General features: G+C 41.1%; 1 protein-coding gene across 1 annotated transcript in view; it reads right to left on the reverse strand.

The window, feature by feature from the left end:
* The window catches only part of LOC106094429 (uncharacterized), a 219,840-nt gene that overhangs the window by 177,509 nt on the left and 25,123 nt on the right, over nucleotides 1-17,208 (reverse strand). The window lies entirely within an intron of this gene.

Genomic DNA, 17,208 nt, shown 5'->3' on the forward strand with positions numbered 1-17,208 from the left:
TTGGATATCATAACGAAACACGTCGTGCAAAATTTCAGCCAAATCGGCAGAGAATTGCTCCCTCTAGCGACTCAAGAAGTCAAGTTCCAAGATCGGTTTTTGTGGCAGCTATACCAGATTATGAACCGATTTGAATCATACCTAGCACAAATGATGGAGGTGATACCAAAATACTACGTGCAAAATTTCAGTCAAGTCCGACGAGAATTGCGCCCTCTAGAGGCTCAAGAAGTCAAGACCCAAGATCGTTTAATATGGCAGCTATATCAAAACATGGTCCGATTTGAACCATACTTAGCGCAGTTATTGGAAGTCATAACAGAACACCGCATCGAAATTTTCAGCCAAATCGGATGACAATTGCGTCCTCTAGAGGCTCAAGAAGTCAAGACCCAAGATCGGTTAATATGGCAGCTATATCAAAGCATGGACCGATTTGCGCCATACTTAGCACAGTTATTGGAAGTCATAAAACAAAACCTTAAGCAAAATTTCAGCCAAATCGGCTGAGAATTGCTCCCTCTAGCGACTCAAGAAGTCAAGTTCCAAGATCGGTTTGTATGGCAGCTATATCAAAACATGGACCGATTTGGCCCATTTACAATCCCAACCGACCTACACTAATAAAAGGTATTTGCGCAAAAATTTCAAGCGACTAGCTTTACTCCTTCCAAAGTTAGCGTGCTTTTAACAGACAGAGACGGACGGACAGACGGGACGGGCGGACGGAGGGACAGACGGACGGACAGACGGACGGACGGATGGACGAAACGACGGACATGGCTAGATTGACTTAAAATATCATGACGATCAAGAATTTTTATCCCTTTATGGGGTCTCAGACGCATATTTCGAAGTGTTACAAACAGAATGACCAAATTAGTATAACCCCATCCGATGGTGGGGGTATAAAAAAGGGCAATTTTATGGCAAATTTTTTTTGTGCTGCAGAAGAAGGATACAACTGGCAGTTGAGAAATTAAAGGCTAAAAAAAGCATTACTCTCTATGTTTTTGTAGAAAAGGCAATTTTGAGAGTTTCAAATAAGGGGTGAAGATAATTTCCTTAAAATTTAATTTTCCACATAAAATTTTTATTTGCCATGAAAAAATGATTATGGGTAAGTTTTGAATAAAAGTTGAAAAAAAAAACTTAGAAAACCAAACCCACTGGCCACTTTTTCCAAAGCTTCATGGCATGTAGTAATTCTTTTATATTTTTTTTCCCCGTAGGTCTATGAAAGACAATTTCCCTGTTATATATGTCCCCCTGGGGAATTTCCGCATTTATCCACAGGAATTTCCCTTTAGCTTTTCACCACTTCCCACGTAGTCTTTTTCAGGAATGACAATTTGTGTCAATTCCGCCTAATTTCCTCGAATTTTTCCTAATTTCAGCTGTTGTTCAGAGATACTAAAGAAAGTTTTTATGGCTTTGTTGATGTTGCTGCTGCTGCTGCTGCTGGTCCCACCAAACAGCACAAAGAAATTTTTAGTTTTTAACAACTTCATAAATTACCATTCCATGTCGGCATATAAAGAGATGCCAACAAACAGTAATTTGTGGAAATAAAGAAATAAAAACTGTAACACTTTCCAGCACTCCATCTCCCTCTCTCAGCGCTAGACCATATGGGGCATGGCATATTAAAAACAAAAAAAAAAAACACAAAAACAATACACACAACTAGTTTGGGGTAAGCAAGGCACACTTCACACAGGAAGCCCCTCCTCCCCTTCCTACTAACCCCCCTACCTCCCCACCCCGAAATCAAATGAGTCCAACATGAGTTACTAAGCCAATGACAGCCACAATGATAATGGCCCCCTTTAATCTTAATCAGCCAAAAATAGAGTTTAACCCCACCAACAAAATTTTCTAATTTTTTCTTTGGTTTTCTTTTTTCTTCTCTTTTCAAGGTAATTTCAAACTAAGGCTAAACTACCGCCAAATGAAAAATTTCTCCTACCCAAATGGTGCGCTGGCCGCACCATGCCATTCAATAATTTAAGATGAGCTGTCATTAAAACAAACATCAAACATTATTTTAACAAGACTTTGGCGATGTGTTGTTTCAACTTTAATGACAGCAAGTCAAACAAAAGGAGACCCAATCGACAGACTGTCAGGCAGACAAAGTATTGGGGACGCAGACGCACAGACATCACTTTGCATTGTAATTTACTTCAACACTCACAACAATTAAAGTTTTGACAGATTCTTTGGGTGGGGGTTTGCAAGAAAGCAGCAGCGTAGCATGAATAAGAAGAGGAAGGAGACAGGGGTTTTAGTCAAATGGAAAAATGTATTAAAAAATGTTGAAAAAATTGGTGATTTTGATAAAACTTTTCTATAAAAATTAAATTTCGGCCGGGCCGAATCTTATATACTCCCCCTCTCCCCCACCCCCATGGAACGCATTTGGCAAGTTATTTTCCCGATTTCTCTATACAGGCAAACAAAGGATAATGGATAAGAATTGCTATGCTATTGGAGCTATAGCGGCCTAAGAATCGATTCAGATCATACTCGGTTTGGATGTTGAAAATTATAGTAGAAGTTATTGTGCAAGATTTTAGGCGAATCGGCCCAAAACGGTTCCTTCTATAGGCTCACGAATTTAAATCGGGAGATCATTTTATATGGGAGCTACATCAGGATATGGTCCGATTCAGACCATATTTGAAACATAAATTTCAAGTCGTTGTAAAAATCGCATCACATAAAAACGGCGCCCTCTAGAGGCTCAAGAAGTCAAAACGGGAGATCAGTTTGTATGACAGCTATATCAGGTTATGAACCGATTTAGATCATACATGGCACAGTTGTTAAAAGCCAAACCAAAACACTTTATGCTAAATTTCAACCAAATCGAATAGTAGTTGCGCCCTCTAGAGGCTCAGGGTGTCAAAAACCGAAATCGGTTTATATGGCAGCTATATCAAGTTATGAACCGATTAAGACCAAACTTAACATACCCATTGGAAATCAAAGCAAAACATTTCGTGCAAACTTTCAATGAAATCGGATAATAACTAAGCATTCTAGAGGCTCATTAAGTCAAGATCTGAGATTGGCTTATATGAAAGGTATGTTAGGTTAAGAACCGATTTAGACTATAGTTATCATAGTTGTCGGAAGTCGTAACATAGGTTAGATTGAAAAGAGTGTGCAGATAATAATCGGCCCCATGCCACTATGGACCTACATCTAAGCCAGTAATTGGCTTTTTGTGCGCTCTAAATACAAAACAAAAAACAAACTAAAAAGGCGTTAAGTTCGGCTGGGCCGAACTTTGGATACCCAACACCTCGGCCGTATGTGTAAATCACCTTTCGTCAAAATCCGGTGAAAAATGCAAACCTTATGCCCCGGAGCGAAATATGTTATGATTTGGATCAAAAATGGGGCCATGACTTTCTATAGAGAAATCGGTCTATATGGCTGCTATATCCAAATCTGAACCGATCAGGGCCAAATTGAAGACAGATGTCGAAGGGCCTAACACAACTCACTGTCCCGAATTTTGGCGACATCGGATAATAAATGTGGCTTTTATGGTCTTAAGACCCTAAATCGGAGGATCGGTCTATATGGCAGCTATATCCAAATTTGGACCGATCTGGGCCAAATTGACGATGTATGTCAAAGGGCATAAAAAAACTCACTGTCCCAAATTTTGGCAAAATCGGGCAATAAATGTGGTTTTTATAGGACTAAGACCCTAAACCGGCGGTTCGGTCTACATGGGGGCTATATCAAGATATAGTCCGACATAGCCCATCTTCGAACTTAACCTGCTTATGAACCAAAAAAGAATCTGTGCAAAGTTTCAGCTCAATATGGCAGCTACATCAAAATTTGCCTTTTATGGACACAAAACCTTTAATCAAGAGATCGGTCTATATGATAGCTATATCCAACTCTGAACCGATCTGGGCCAAATTCATGTCGAGGGACCTAACACAACTCACTCTCTCAAATTTTGGCAAAATCGGACAATAAATGCGCCTTCTATGGGCGCAAGACCTTAAATCGAGAGATTGGTCTATAAGGCGGCTATATCCAAATCTGTACCGATCTGAGCCAAATTGACGAAGGATGTCGAAGGGCCCCACCCAACTCATTGTCCCAAATTTCGGGGAATTCGGACAATAAATGAGCCTTCTATGGGCCCAAAGCCATAAATCGTGAGATCGCTATATATGGCAGCTATATCCAAATGTGGACCGATCTGGGCCAAATTGACGAAGTATGTCAAAGGGCCTAACAGAACTCACTGTCCCAAATTTCAGCTAAATCAAATAATAAATGTGGCTTTTATGGGCCTGAGACGCTAAATCTGAGGATCGGTCTATATGGCAGCTATATCCAAATTTGGACCGATCTGGGCCAAATTGACGATGTATGTCAAAGGGCATAACACAACTCACTGTCCCAAATTTTGGCAAAATCAGGCAATAAGTGTGGATTTTATGGGACTTAGACCCTAAATCGGCGGATCGGTCTATATGGGGGCTATATCAAGATATAGTCCGACATAGCCCATCTTCGAACTTAACCTGCTTATGAACCCAAAAAAAATCTGTGCAAAGTTTCAGCTCAATATGGCAGCTATATCAAAATTCGCATTTTATGGGCACTAAACCTTTAATCGAGAGATCGGTCTATATGGTAGCTATATCCAACTCTGAACCGATCTGGGCCAAATTCATGTCGAGGGACCTAACACAACTCACTCTCTCAAATTTTGGCAAAATCGGACAATAAATGCGTCTTCTATGGGCGCAAGACCTTAAATCGAGAGATTGGTCTATAAGGCGGCTATATCCAAATCTGCACCGATCTGAGCCAAATTGACGAAGGATGTTGAAGGACCTAACACAAGTCACTCTTTCAAATTTCGGCAAAATCGAATAACAAATGTCGCTTTTATGGGCCTAGGACCCTAAATCGGAAGATCGGTCTATATGGCAGCTATATCCAAATCTGAACCGATCTGAGTCAAATTGAAGTGAGATGTCGAGTGGCCCAACACAACTCACTGTCCCAAATTTCTGCCAAATCGGATAGCAAATGTGGCTTTTATGAACCTAAGACCCTCAGTTGGCGGATCGGTCTATAAGGGGGCTATATCAAAATATAGTCCGATATAGCCCACCTTCGAACTTTACCTGCTTTTGAACAAAACAAGAATCTGTGCAAAGTTTCAGCTCAATATGTCTATTTTTAAAGACTATAGCGTGATGTCAACAGACAAACGGACAGACGGTCTTTGATTTTTATATAGGGTCGGGAATGGATATTTCAATGTGTTTCAAACGGATCGACAAAATGAATATACCCCCATCCTTTGGTGGTGGGTATAAAAATGTAACCTCGAAAAAGAAAATCTAAGTTACGAATACCGTGCTACTTACAAAATCCTTAATTGTTTTCCATGTCACTTCCCTAAGTTCGATCATGTCTGGTATAGTGTCCCACCTAAATGCCGGTGTCTGTTAGCCGCGAAATCCGGCTAATGACATAGAAAATGCTCCAACGTCTCATCATCTTCCCCGCATGCCCTACACATGCCATCACTTGTCGCTTTGATATTACATAAGTAAGCCTGTACTGCTATGTGTCCCGTTATGATTCCAATGGCTATACTGAAACCCTTCTTACTTCCTTTAAGTAATAGCCTCGTCTTCTGGCGATCTGGATCCCCCCCATAGGATTTTCACCGTCCTACCGACCGTTTCGCTGTTCCACAATGTTGCATGCGCATTCGTCGCCCACTGCCTTAACTCGGACTGCGTTGACCCGAAAGGCTTCGGGTTAACCAAGTTTATTGACGGCAGTCCTCTGGCCTTCACCGCCAGATCGTCTCCCTACCATTTCCCCTTACTCCGTTATGGCGCGTCACCCAAACGATGCGGATTTTGGCATCCTCAGAGAAGGCGTTAATCTCCTTCTTACACTGCAAGACAGTTCGTGACCTTACCGTCCTGGTTGTTATTGTCCTAAGGGCAATTTTACTGTCGGTGAAGATGTTCTCACTCAACGTCCTCTCGTTAGCACCACACCGCATCCAGCATTCCTTGATCGCCCGGATCTCCGCCTGCACGACCGTATTATAGTCAGGCAGTCTAAAACAGATCTCAGTCCCTGGGTTCTCAATGTAGACCTCCAGGACCACTCTGTCCTCTAGCTTTAATCCATCTGTGTAACAAGATCTGCCAGATGGCCATACTAGGGCTACGTCAATGCAAGACTGTGCCGATGGCACAGTCTTTCACAAAAATTTATTTAACAACGCCAATGCTGCCACTCAAGATGGTACATCATTTGTAAGGCCTTTGTTTGGGCGAGCGTTAATATAAATGGGCCTAAATTAGATGGCAAACACTGATGACTTTGGTTTTTGGTAATTCCACTATGGCCCATAAAGGCCTAGGGTGTCTTTTCTGCATCTTTTCGTGGAATTTATGGTGGTTAAACAAAAAGTTGTCTTTTTTTCAGCTCTTTTTGTGCCTTGTTTTTTGGCACATCCCTCTTGTGTTTGCATTGCCTGCCTATCTATCACTGTGTGCACATGAAAGGGGAAAAGTTTCGTTGTAATTTTGTAGTCTTTTATTATGTAGCAGTTGGTTAAATTAGTTTCTTTGGAAATGAAAGACTCTTCAAAGGCTTCTAGTTAGTCAGGCATTCATTTCGTACAATGTTGTTGAAATCGTAGAAATATGAAACAGAAATGGTGTACAAAACAAGTGAAAGTGTGCTAAATTCGGCCGGGCCGAATTTTATATACCCTCCACCATGGATCGCGTTTGGCGAGTTCTTTTCCCGGCATCTCTTCTTGGGGCAAAAAAAAGGATAAAAGAAAAGATTTGCTCTGCTATTAGAGCGACATCAAGATATGGTCCGGTTTGGACCACAATTAAATTATATGATGAGACCTGTGTAAAATATTGGGTTGCCCAAAAAGTAATTGCGGATTTTTTAAAAGAAAGTAAATGTAGTTTTAATAAAACTTAGAATGAACTTTAATCAAATATACTTTTTTTTACACTTTTTTTCTAAAGCAAGCTAAAAGTAACAGCTGATAACTGACAGAAGAAAAAATGCAATAACTGAGTCACAAGCTGTGAAATCATTTGTCAACGCCGTCCATATGAAAAATCCGCAATTACTTTTTGGGCAACCCAATATCACCCAATTCGAATAACAATTCGCCGTTTGGGGGCTCAAGAAGTAAACTAGAGAGATCGATTTATATGGGAGCTGTATCGGGCTATAGACCGATTCAGACCATAATAAACACGTTTGTTGATGGTCATGAGAGGATCCGTCGTACAAAATTTCAGACAAATCGGATAAGAATTGCGCCCTCTAGAGGCTCAAGAAGTCAAGACCCAAGATTGGTTTATATGACAGCTATATCAGGTTATGGACCGATTTGAACCTAATTTAGCACAGTTGTTGCAAGTCATAGAGTAACACTTCGTGCAAAATTTCATTCCAATCGGATAAGAATTGCGCCCTCTATAGGCCCAAGAAGTCAAGACCCAATATCGGTTTATATGGCAGCTATATCGAAACATGGGCCCATTTAAACCATACTTGGCAGAGTTATTGGAAGTCATAGCGGAACACGTCGTGCAAAATTTCATTCCAATCGGATAAGAATTGCGCCCTCTAGAGGCTCAAGAAGTCAAGACCCAAGATCGGTTTATATGACAGCTATATCAAATTATGAACCGATTTGAACCATACTTGGCACAGTTATTGGAAGTCATAGCGGAACACGTCGTGCAAAATTTCATTCTAATTGGATAAGAATTGCGCCCCCTAGAGGCTCAAAAAGTCAAGATCCCAGTTCGGTTTATATGGCACGTATATCAAAACATGGGCCGATTTGAACCATAGTTGGCACAGTAGCTGGATATCATAATAGAACACGTTCTGCAAAATTTCATTCCAATCGGATAAGAATAGCGCCCTCTAGAGGCCTAAGAAGTCAAGACCCAAGATCGGATTATATAACAGATTATGAACAGATTTGAACCACACATAACACAGTTGCTGGATATCACAACAAAACACGTCGTGCAAAATCTCATTCAAATCGGATAAGAATTACGCACTCTAGAGGCTCAAGAAATCAAGACCCAAGATCGGTTTATATGGCAGCTATATCAAATTATGAACCGATTTGAACCATACTTGGCACAGTTATTGGAAGTCATAGCGGAACACTTCGTGCAAAATTTCATTTCAATCGGATAAGAATTGCGCCCTCTAGAGGCCCAAGAAGTCAAGACCCAAGATCGGTTTATATAGCAGCTATATCAAAACATGGGCCCATTTAAACCATACTTGGCAGAGTTATTGGAAGTCATAGCGGAACACGTCGTGCAAAATTTCATTCCAATCGGATAAGAATTGCGCCCTCTAGAGGCTCAAGAAGTCAAGACCCAAGATCGGTTTATATAGCAGCTATATCAAAACATGGGCCCATTTAAACCATACTTGGCAGAGTTATTGGAAGTCATAGCGGAACACGTCGTGCAAAATTTCATTCCAATCGGATAAGAATTGCGCCCTCTAGAGGCTCAAGAAGTCAAGACCCAAGATCGGTTTATATGACAGCTATATCAAATTATGAACCGATTTGAACCATACTTGGCACAGTTATTGGAAGTCATAGCGGAACACGTCGTGCAAAATTTCATTCTAATTGGATAAGAATTGCGCCCCCTAGAGGCTCAAAAAGTCAAGATCCCAGTTCGGTTTATATGGCACGTATATCAAAACATGGGCCGATTTGAACCATAGTTGGCACAGTAGCTGGATATCATAATAGAACACGTTCTGCAAAATTTCATTCCAATCGGATAAGAATAGCGCCCTCTAGAGGCCTAAGAAGTCAAGACCCAAGATCGGATTATATAACAGATTATGAACAGATTTGAACCACACATAACACAGTTGCTGGATATCACAACAAAACACGTCGTGCAAAATCTCATTCAAATCGGATAAGAATTACGCACTCTAGAGGCTCAAGAAATCAAGACCCAAGATCGGTTTATATGGCAGCTATATCAAATTATGAACCGATTTGAACCATACTTGGCACAGTTATTGGAAGTCATAGCGGAACACTTCGTGCAAAATTTCATTTCAATCGGATAAGAATTGCGCCCTCTAGAGGCCCAAGAAGTCAAGACCCAAGATCGGTTTATATGGCAGCTATATCAGATTATGAACAGATTTGAACCACACATAACACAGTTGCTGGATATCACAACAAAACACGTCGTGCAAAATCTCATTCAAATCGGATAAGAATTGCGCCCTCTACAGGCTCAAGAAGTCAAGACCTAAGATCGGTTTATATAGCAGCTATATCAAAACATGGGCCCATTTAAACCATACTTGGCAGAGTTATTGGAAGTCATAGCGGAACACGTCGTGCAAAATTTCATTCCAATCGGATAAGAATTGCGCCCTCTAGAGGCTCAAGAAGTCAAGACCCAAGATCGGTTTATATGGCAGCTATATCAGGTTATGGACCGATTTTAACCATACTTGGCACAGTTGCTGGATATCATAATAGAACACGTTCTGCAAAATCTCATTCAAATCGGATAAGAATTGCGCCCTTTACAGGCTCAAGAAGTCAAGACCCAAGATCGGTTTATATAGCAGCTATATGAGGTTACGGACCGATTTAAACCTAATTTAGCACAGTTGTTGGAAGTCATAGCGGAACACTTCGTGCAAAATTTCATTTCAATCGGATAAGAATTGCGTCCTCTAGAGGCTCAAGAAGTCAAGACCCAAGATCATTTTATATGGCAGCTATATCAAAACATGGACCGATATGGCCCATTTATAATCCCAACCGACTTACACTAATAAGAAGTGTTTGTGCAAAATTTCAAGCGGCTAGCTTTACTCCTTCGAAAGTTAGCGTGCTTTCGACGGACAGACGGACGGACGGACGGACAGACGTACGGACAGACGGACGTACGGACGGACGGACAGACGGACGGACAAGAATATATATTCTTTATGGGGTCTCAGACGAATATTTCGAGATGTTACAAACAGAATGACTAAATTAGTATACCCCCATCCTATGGTGGAGGGTATAAAAAACCATTATTTTGGTGAGGCCAAATATTGGGTGTTGAAAACATTTTATCGCCACACTAAGAGGACCACAAGGCAGACACTTCTGCCATGGTAGGGAGAGAGAAAAAGGAAACCTTTTGAATACATTGCAGGTGTTGGATGGACAGTTCTACCCTACAAGTAAAGGAAATTGGGTAACTCACCCTACCTTTGTTATGGGGGTGAAATTGATTGAAATTGCAAAAAAGAAAAAAAAAACGGCATTACAAAAGGTAACGGTAATTTCACAGTCTGTCATGCCATTGGATAAGGGTCAGAAAATGAATTTTTTCAGGGGGTAGTCAAAACATATTTGCTTCCTTAATTTATTTGCAAAATAAGGTGTAACCCTTTAAATATAAATTTCGTGTTATTTATATCCATTAACATGGGAAGGAGGTATATTGACTTTGTCAGTATACCCTACACTAAAGGATGGGCGCATACTTACTTGCTCATTGCGTTTATTACACATCAAAATATTTGTCTTAGACGCCACGCAAATGCAAATTTGCCCATGAACATTCCATTAAGGAACTGCGGCAAACTTCTCACAGATCAATAAGTGAAGTCCGATTCGAGTTTGAGCTCAATGATAAGGGACCTCCTTTTTATAGCCGAGTCCGAACGGCGTGCCGCAGAGCGACACCTCTTCGGGGAGAAGTTTTTACATGGCAAAGTACCTCACAAAAGTTTGCCAGCATTAGGGGGGGATAACGACCGCTGAAAAATTTTCTGATGTTCCCGCCAGGATTCGAACCCAGGCGTTTAGCGTCATAGGCGGATATGCTAACCTCTGCGTTACCGTGGAGTATATATCGCCATACCGTTTTAAGTCGATCTAGCCATGTGCGTTCGCCTGTCCATCTGTGGAAAGCACGCGAACTATAGAGGGAGTCAAGCTAGACACTTGAAATTTTGCAGCAATACTTCCGATTAAAGTGGGTCAGTTGGAATTGTAAATAGACCATATCGCTCTATATTTAGACATAGCTCCCATATAAACCAATCCCCCGCTTTTACTTCTAGAGCCTTTAGGGAGTGTAAATCTTAAACGCTTTGGCTGAAATTCTGCAAAGTGATTTTTTCTCTGACCTCTTACATGCATGCTAAGTATGGTCTGAACCTATTCACAACCAAAATCCCGATTTTAGTTCCTGAGCCGTAATTCTTATACGATTTGGTTGAAATGTTGTACAGTGACTTTTTCTATGCCCTCCAATATGCGTGATGAATATGGTCTTAATATTTCAAAAACCTGATATAGCTCCCATATAAACCGACATCTCGATTTTACTTCTTGAGCCCCTACAGGGCGTAATTGTTACCCGATTTGGTTAAAATTTGGCACAATGGCATCTACTTTGGCCTCCAACATCCAAGCCAAGTGCGACTCCATTAGCATAGCCATTCCTAACCATTATCCTTTTTTTTTACCTGTAAAGAGTTACCACGCAATGAACTTGACAAATGCGATCCATGGTGGAGGGTAAATAACATTCGGCCCGGCCAAACTTGGCACGGGTTCTATACCCAACACCGAAGGATGGGGGTGTATTTATTTTGTCATTCCGTTTGCAACACATCGAAATATCCATTTCCGACCCTATACAGTATAGATATTCTTGATCAGCCTAAAAATCTAAGACGATCTAGCCATGTCCGTCCGTCCGTCCATCCGTCTGTCCATCCGGCTGTCCGTCCGTCTGTCCATCCGGCTGTCCATTTGTCTGTCTGCCCGTCTCTCTGTTGAAATCACGCTACAGCCATTAAAAATAGAGAAATTGGGCTGAAGCTTTGCACTGATTTTTTTTTTGTCGATAAGCAGGTAAAGTTCGAAGATGGGCTATATCGGACTATACCTTGATATAGCCCCCATATAGACCGATCCGCCTATTTAGGGTCTTAGGCCCATATAAGCCGCATTTATCATCCGACTTTGCCGAAATTTAGACCAGGGAGTTGTGTTAGGCCCTTCGACATCCTTCATCAATTTAGTTCAGATCGGTCCAGTTTTGGATATAGCTGCCATATAGACCCATCTCCCGATTTATGGTTTTGGGGCCATAAAAGGCGCATTTATTGTCCGATTTTGCCGAAATTTGGGACAATGAGTTAGGTTAAGCCCCTCGACATACTTCTGCAATATGACTTAGATCGGTCCAGTTTTGGATATAGCTGCCATAAAGACCGATCTCTCGATTTAAGGTCTTGGGCCCATAAAAGGCGCATTTATAGTCCGATGACGCCGAAATTTGAGATAGTGAGTTGTGTTATCTCCTTCGACAACCTTCTTTAATTTGGCTCAGATCGCTCCAGATTGGGATATAGCTGTCATATAGACCGATCTCTCGATTTAAAGCTTTGGGCCCATAAAAGGCGCATTTATTGTCCGATGTCACCAAAATTTGGTACACTGAGTTGTGTTAGTACCTTCTACATACTTTTTTCAATTTGGCCCAGATCGGTTCAGATTTGGATATAGCTGTCATATAGACCGATCAACCGATTTATGGTCTTAGGCCCATAAAAGCTACATTAATTGTCCGATTTCGCCGAAATTTGGGGCAGTGAGTTGTATAAGGCTCTTCGACTTTTATTTGCAACCTGGTCCAAATCGGTCCAGGTTTGAATATAGCTGCCATATAGACCGATATCTCGATTTAAGGTTTTGGGGCCATAAAAGGCACATGTATTGTCCGATTTCGCCGAAATTTGAAACAGTGAGTTGTGTAAAGACTTTCGACATCGTTTTTAAATTTGGCTTAGATCGGTCTAGATTTGGGACAGTGAGTTGTATTAGGCTTTTCGACATTTTTCTGCAACTTGGCCGAAATCGGTCCAGATATGGATATATCTGCCATATAGACCTATATCTCGATTTAAAGTCTTGGCCCCATAAAAGGCGCATTTATAATCCAATTTCATTGAAATTAGACACAGTGACTTATGTTAGGCTCTTTGACTTCCGTGTCGTATATGACTTATTTACAGGTTTTTGTTTTACACACATACACTGATTCCGATGCCTTTACTTTACTTTCCCTTCACTTTCTATTTCGTAAATTTTTTAGTAAGACCTTTCCATTTTCATTTATGTGATGAAAAATTAAATGCTTCACTTCACAGGACTAGTCCATGCCATGAAATTAATCATGAAATATTTACAAGCTAAGCTCTTGTGCTTTTGGAATTTTTAAAGGCTTCCAAATATTCACACGAAAAGTATAAAAATCAAAGAATCCATCATTGACACTCACTCAGTCAGCCATTTACACACGCTCCCCCACCCCCCCCCCACCCCCCCAGACACTCACACATGTCCTTGACATGATAATCCTCTCTGCAATACCTTATGTCACCTAAAATAGTATGGCTCAAATGAGGAGGAATCCTGGGGGAGGTGGTTTTTGTTGTGGCAACCCAAAAGGATAAAGGATACCATAAAACGTATATGGTAGCACCAAACAGCAACAACAACAACAAGGGCAATGACAACAAGGGCAATGACAACAAGGGCAATGACAACGGCAACATGTCATTGCTAAAGTGTTCAAATTATATTGTCAAGAGGCGAGAAATTTCATTGGAATATATATTTCATGAAATTTTTCACACTTCATTCTAAGGAACGTTGTTTGTATGAGTTACGGGTTTTGTGGGTTATTTCGTTTTTTCCCCCCCCTCCTTACGCTTTGATCTTAATGTTCGAGGGCGGTTTGTTGTATGCCAAGTTTTTGTTATTTTCTATGGCTTTTTTTTTTGGGGTTATTGCGAATTGCAAACTGCTGCGGTTGCTGCTGTTGCTGAAATCGTCGCTGCCATCGTTGTCGTCGTCATATGTGAAACGTGCCACAATCTACATAATGACATGTTGTGCACTGTGCCGCCGTATTGTTGATGGTGGCAAGAACAAGGTACAAATGTTGTTTGAAGTGTGGTATTAACAGAGGCGTGGAAATGAAATACTCTTTAGGGGGGCGATTTAGTAAAATTAGAAAAAATTTGATTTTGGTATTGTTGGTACCCACCACCATAGGTCGGGGGTATACTAATCTAGTCATTCCGTTTGCAACACCAGGAAATATACGATCGTCTCGACGTTCGACCCCCCATCTATGGTGGTGGGTGTAATAATTTGAAAGTTCTATTTTCTTCCCTTAGTCCAGTTGAAACTGTGGCTACACCATTGTGCCTCCCAAAATTGAAAACTTCCTTTTTTAACCAGAACTTTAAACCTTACTTTTGCTCCCTACTACTCCCCTCTGTTACGCTAATGAACACAACGGGGCAGCCCTTCACCGGCGACCTCCCGCCATTGCTTTACGATGATTGTGCCAAGAAATGAATTGAAATTCCAGCTTTGCTGGTTAATTTTGTGAGTTGGGCTGGTTTTTATTTTTTTTTTTTCGGGTGAAATTCAATACGCTTCATTTTTGCAGGTTTTCCCTTTGCACACTCTCATGTCCATATACACGAGAGAGGGTAAATTTCACGTATTTCATACCAAACCTCCGCAAAGGTATGCAAATTTATTAAGGGACATGTTTGTGTGGGGTTTGCATTCCCTTGCCAGCCACCAACAACATACACGGCTGTGATGACAACAACATCCTCATCATCACCTTCACTGTCGTCATCATCCTAATGGGGAGGTAACAATCGGCAACGATGGTGATATGTTTTTAAAAAGGGTTTTTTTCTCCTTTCGGTAATGTCTAAATTTAGTCGTTGTTGCGTGGAATGAGGATGAGTTATGCATTGCCCCAGAAGACTTACCCTGCTGGTGCTGCTGCAAGTCAGCTTTTGTGGTGTTAAAGGTAAAAGGAAGCCTTTTGAAAGTAGTCATACCCCTTTTGTGTCTAACCATCCAATCCATACCAGTCCAAAGAAGAAAGGAATTGCTAAAAAAAATGCATGCAGACCAAATACAACCACAGCTCAGTTGAATTTCGATTTGCTTTCGCTGAATTTTGGGCTTCTCACCTCGAGTGTCGAAAATGAAGTGTGAAACTCAAAAATGCTGACATATTTGGATTATGCTGAGTAGTCTACTCTGCTCGTACTCCTGCCAGCTTTGGCATAATGGCCTCAAACCACATGAACTACTTTGCTGGTAGTCCTAGTTCAATATCGGATGTGCCAGTGCCATTGGTTCTGGATGAGTGGTCAAAGACTTGTTTGCCCTGATGATGAGCGTGAACGCGTTTTGAATGCGAAATGAGCAAAGGATGTTCGCATTAAGGATGTCCATGGTGTGAGTGTGAGAAGATTTTTTATGAAGTTTTAGTATTAAATTTCAAATTGAAAGATGGCGAAAATGATCAATCTCTTTTGACAGGGAAATGAAGTATTTGAAAAGTAAAAAACAACTAAAAAGGCGTTAAGTTCGGCCGGGCCGAACTTTGGATACCCACCAACTTTTGTCATAATCCGGTGAAACATGCAAAATGTATGCCCCCATAGCAGCTTTATCAAAATATGGTCCGATTTGGACCAAATTCGTCACGGATATTGAGAGGTCTAATAAGTACAAGTCACTGTTAAATTTTGAAGTACAAAATATTAGTCTTTTTGGTAGCCATATCCAAATATAGACCAATCTGAACCATATACGATGCAGATGTCGAAAAGCCTAACATAAGTCGCTGAGTCAAATTGGAGCGAAATCGGATTATAAATGTGCCCCTTATGGGACCAAGACTTTAAAGCGAGAGGCCAAATTGATGGACGATATCGAAGGTCCTAACACATCTTACTGTCCCAAATGTTAGCAAAATCGGACAATAAACGCGCCTTTTATGGGCTCAATACCATAAATCAAGAGATCGGTCTATATGGCAGCTATATCTAAATCTGGACCGATCTGGTCCAAATTGAAGAAAGATGTCGAAAATCCTAACACAACTCACTGTCTCAAATGTTGGCAAAATCGGGCAAAAAAATGCGCGTTTTAGGGGCGCAAGACCTTAAATCGAAGGATCGGTCTATATGGCAGTTATATCCAAATCTGGACCGATTTGTGCCATATTGCAAACGTATGTCGAGGGGCTCCACTTAACTCACAGTACCAAATTCCGGCGACATCGGACAATAAATGCGCCTTTTATGGGCGCAAGACCTTAAATTGAGAGATCGGTCTATATGACAGCTATATCCAAATCTAAACCGATCCGGGCCAAATTTAAGTAGGATGTCGAAGGACCTAAAACAACTCACTATCCTAAATTTCAGTAAAATCGGCTGATAAATGTGGCTTTTATGGGCCTAAGACCCTACATCGGCGGATCGGTCTATATGGCAGCTATATCCAAATCTAGACCAAATTGACGAAGGACTTCTAAGGGCCGAATACAACTCCCTATCCCAAATTTCAGCAAAATCGAATAATAAATGTGGATTTTATGGGCCTAAGATCCTAAATCGGAGGAACGGTCTATATGGCAGCTATATCCAAATCTGAACCGATCCGGGCCAAATTTAAGTAGGATGTCGAAGGGGCTAACACATCTTACTGTTCCAAATGTTGGCAAAATCGGACAATAAACACGCCTTTTATGGGCTTAAGACCCTAAATCAAAGGATCGGTCTATATGGCAGCTATATCCACATCAGGACCGATCTGGGCCAAATTGACGAAAGATGTCGAGGGGCCTAACACAACTCACTGTCCCAAATTTCAACAAAATCAAGTAATAAATGTGGCTTTTATGCGCCTAAGACCCTAAATCGATGGATCGGTGTATATGGCAGCTATATCCAAATCTGGACCGATGTGTACCAAATTGGAGAACGATATCGAAGGGCCTAATGCAACTCACTATCCCAAATTTCAGCAAAATCGAATAATAAATGTGGATATTATGGGCCTGAGACCCTAAATCGGCGGATCGGTCTATATGGCAACTATATTCAAATCTGGAGCGATCTGAGCCAAATTGGCGAAGGATGTCGAAGAGCCTAACACAACTCACTGTTCCAAATTTCGGCGACATCGGACAATAAATGCCCCTTTTTTGGGCCCAAAACCTCAAATCGAGAGAT

This window comes from Stomoxys calcitrans, chromosome 1 (genome assembly GCF_963082655.1).
Source record: "Stomoxys calcitrans chromosome 1, idStoCalc2.1, whole genome shotgun sequence".
NCBI classification, from domain to species: domain Eukaryota; kingdom Metazoa; phylum Arthropoda; class Insecta; order Diptera; family Muscidae; genus Stomoxys; species Stomoxys calcitrans.